A 3767-nucleotide genomic window follows, 5' to 3' on the forward strand; every position below is an offset into this window, starting at 1 on the left:
AATGAATTGCCAGGTCGAAGGGCAGGCACATTTGTAATTTTAATAGATATTGCCATATTGACCTTTGCGGCCATCCAATTTATTTCCCCTCCAGTGATAAATGAGTTCCCTTTACTCTAAGGCTCACCAACTGAGTATGTTATTGGGATTTTGGATCTTTGCCAATTTCAGCAGCAAAAAATAGTATTTCAGGGTAGTTTTAACTTGTATTTTTTTTATGAGAGCTGTGAATATTTTTCATATTTTAAAGAGGCTTGTTATATTTACTTTTCTATGAACTGTTTATATCCTTTACTTATTTTTAAATGGATTGACCATCTTAAAAAATTTAATTTGCATGATAACATGCATAGTGGGGAAATTAGGTCTTTGTCTGTGATGGAAGAACTATATTTTTTCCTGATTTTTCATTTGTCTTTTTGACTTTGCTTGTAATGTTTATTGCACAGAGAATTTTCATTTTATGTTTTCATGAGAGAATTTTATTAATCTATCTTTTTTTTATAACTTCTGAATCTTATGTTGGAAAAGTTGTTCCCATTCTCAACTTACTAAATATCCTCTCACGCTTTCTTCGACTACTTTGGGGTTTTGATTTCTTACCTTTGGAATTTATCCAGGTGTAATGTGTGAGGCATGGAACCAGATTTATTTTTTCAAGATGGCTTTTGTGTTGATCCAACACCACTGATCAAATAATCCACTTTTCTCTTTACCATTTGGGATGTCATCTATATAATGTATTACATTCCCAGGTGTGTTTCAATTTATTTCTGGACTCTTTATTTTGTTCCATAGATTTGTCTGTCTATTTTGAGGCAGTGTCATACTGTTTAGTTACTGCCGTTGTAGAATGTAGAGTTGAGTGTGACAGCTCTTTTAGAATTTATCTAGCAGGGTTCAGGGTTTACAGTTTTCACTGGAAACCATCTTCACCCCTCAAAAAGAATATGTACAGTGGGCCCTCTGTATTCACAGATTCTGCATCTGCAGATTCAACTAACCTCAAATTGAAAACATTCATGAAAAAAACACAATAAAAATAACAATGCAATGATGAAAATATACAAATTTAAAAAACAATGCAGTATAACAACTAATTATATACCATTTACATTGTATTAGTATTATAAGTAAGCTAGAGATGATTTAGAGTCTATGGGAGGATGTGCACAGGTTATATGTAAACATGATGCTATTTTATATCAGGGACTTGAGCATCTGTGGATCTTAATATCCATGGGAGTCCTGGAACCAGTCTCCCACGGACACTGAGAGACTGCTGTATTTTAATATCTGGTATATATATTTCCCATTCATTGTTCTTCTTATTCACATTTTCTGAAATAAATCTTTTTTATTGGCCCATATGAAATTTTGAATTGCTATGTCTGCATTTTTAGAAACACATATCCAAAGTTCATGTTTACCAATATTCTTAAAACTTGGATCCTATGGCCCCTCCCTCCCTCCCTTCCTTCCTTCCCTCCTCCCTTCCTCCCTTCTTCCCTTCCTCCCTTGCTTCCTCTCTCTCTCTCTCTCTCTCTCTTCTTTCTGAGAGGATCTTGCTCTGTCCCTCAAGTTGGAGTGCAGTGGTGCAACCTTGGCTCATTACAGCCTCAGTCTCCTGGGCTCGAGTGATTCTCCCACTGCAGCCTCTTAAGTAGCCAAAACCGCAGGTGCATGCCACCATCCCTGGCTAATTTTTTGTAGAAACAGTGTCTCATGATGTTGTCCAGGCTTGCCTCCAGCTCCTGGGCTCAAGCAGTCCTCCCAACTCAGCCTCCCAAAGTGCTGGGATTACAGATGTGAGCCACCATGGCTGGTCTGGCCACTTTCTTCAGCTTTTTATCTCTTTCATATTCAATCCTAAATGGTTCTCACTGGTTGGTGAGAGACAATTCTAAGAGATACAACTTCTATTACTCCCTGAAGGTGAAATTATTAGCAAGATCGTCAAAGAAGCCATGTTTTTGGAGTACATAGTATTTATCACATGTCTGGAGACTTTAAATCCATCACTAGTCATGGGCAGATGTTAGGAGAGCATCAGTAATACCCTCTATCTTGTGGGGCAGCCTGTGGTATATACTCAGTCTCCACTCACACACACTCTCCGCCTGGGCTTTCCTCTCCATGTGCATGGATTTCCATACTCATTTATTCATCAGCTATTTTGGGGGACCCACTATGTACATGACACTGTTATAAATAACGGTGATGCAGCAGTGAACAAAACAGATAAAAAATATTCCCTTCCTGTGTAGAGCTCGCTTTTTAGGTAGCTGACAGCATTTGCTATGAAATAAATATATATATTTATCACATTTGCATGCACACATATATGTTATATATATTTATATTATTTTTATGTGTATATATTTTGTGTATATGTATTTAAAAATAAAGATGTACTCTTCCTTTGCCAAAGCCAGGTCAAGAGCTCCAGGCTAAAATTGTAGGTATCTATCATTCTTTGCTACTCAGCATTCTTTGCCTCTTCCTATGACTTTCGTTTTTCCTCTTCCTTTGACTTTCCTTTCCTTTCATTCAACTTTCCCACCTCTGGCAATAAGGAAGCTCAATGATAGTACTTCACACCCTTGCTCTTTGTGATTGGAAAAGGATTATGTGCTTTGTTAAGCCAGAAGGAGAGCCCAGGACTTTTTCTGGAATAATTTAGAAAAAGGAGTTTTTTAAATGGGTTTACTAATCTGATAGAAGGTAAACTATGCTTTCTAATGACCATCTCAGACATAGTTCAAGCGTAAAAAGTTTATTGAGAATGAAGTCAACACAAGAGAAAGCAAGACCAAGGGATTTTACTTCTATTTTACCGACATAATTTGAGCTCCTCGATCTACCTGCTATGGTTTGGATTTGTGTCCTTGTCCAAACCTCTTGTCAAATTGCAACCCCCAATGTTGGAGGTGGGGCCTGGTGGGAGGTGATTGGATCATGGGAGCAGATTTCCCCTTTTGATGCTGCTCTGCTGATAGAGTTCTCTTGTCTAAAAGTGTGTGGCACATGGCACCTCCTGCCCCTCTTGCTCCTGCTCTGACCATGTGATGTGCCTGCTCCTCCTTTACCTTCCTCCATGACTGTTTCCTGTTTCCTGATTTGGATTTGTTTGGACCCTGGCCCTATAAACAGTTGTGATATTGGGACTATTAGCCACACTTCTTTACCAGGTCACATTTGGTCTTAAGGAATTCCTGGAAACGGCTTGTTAGTTACAGGCAGCTCTATATCCACCTCATACTTAAGCACAGCTTCCTGGCCAGGTGATTGTGTGTTTGCTTGAGATGCAAATTTTACAAACCATTGTTATTTACTATTAAAAAAATCCCCCACTCTGCTGATGGCAATACTGCCAAGTATATCCCTTAGTTAGCTGAGCTTCTTATATAAAGACTATGTTCATTCTCAAAGGCTTACTGTTCCAAGACTGCTAAATTTCTTTAATTGCCGGAATTTATTAAAAACCTCCTTATCAAAATAGCATAACAATCATTGTTGGGAAAAAAACTTTAACTTATCCAGCCATTTACCTCTTGTCCACTTGGTCTCGAATCTTCTTGCACGTGTTCACATTTTATGTTCTTCAAAAATGCAGAGGTTTGAGGATGGATTGGATTGTTGGCTTTTATGGATGACAGAGTTAATTTAATTCCTCAGTGGAACTCCATGAATTCTGCCCCTATGGGTAGAAGGTGTTACAGAGCCCACAGGGACCCAACTTCAACAGCAAGGGATCTCATGGTTCA

At 38.4% G+C, this 3767-nt stretch overlaps 1 pseudogene; it reads left to right on the forward strand.

Moving 5' to 3' along the window:
- Positions 1-863: 863 nt before the first annotated feature.
- On the forward strand, positions 864-931 carry LOC135269342 (U7 small nuclear RNA; annotated as a pseudogene).
- The last annotated feature ends 2836 nt before the right edge of the window (positions 932-3767 follow it).

The sequence above is a fragment of the Aotus nancymaae genome, unplaced genomic scaffold (genome assembly GCF_030222135.1).
Source record: "Aotus nancymaae isolate 86718 unplaced genomic scaffold, 86718_ANA_hifiasm-v0.15.2.pri h1tg000051l, whole genome shotgun sequence".
Taxonomy (NCBI): domain Eukaryota; kingdom Metazoa; phylum Chordata; class Mammalia; order Primates; family Aotidae; genus Aotus; species Aotus nancymaae.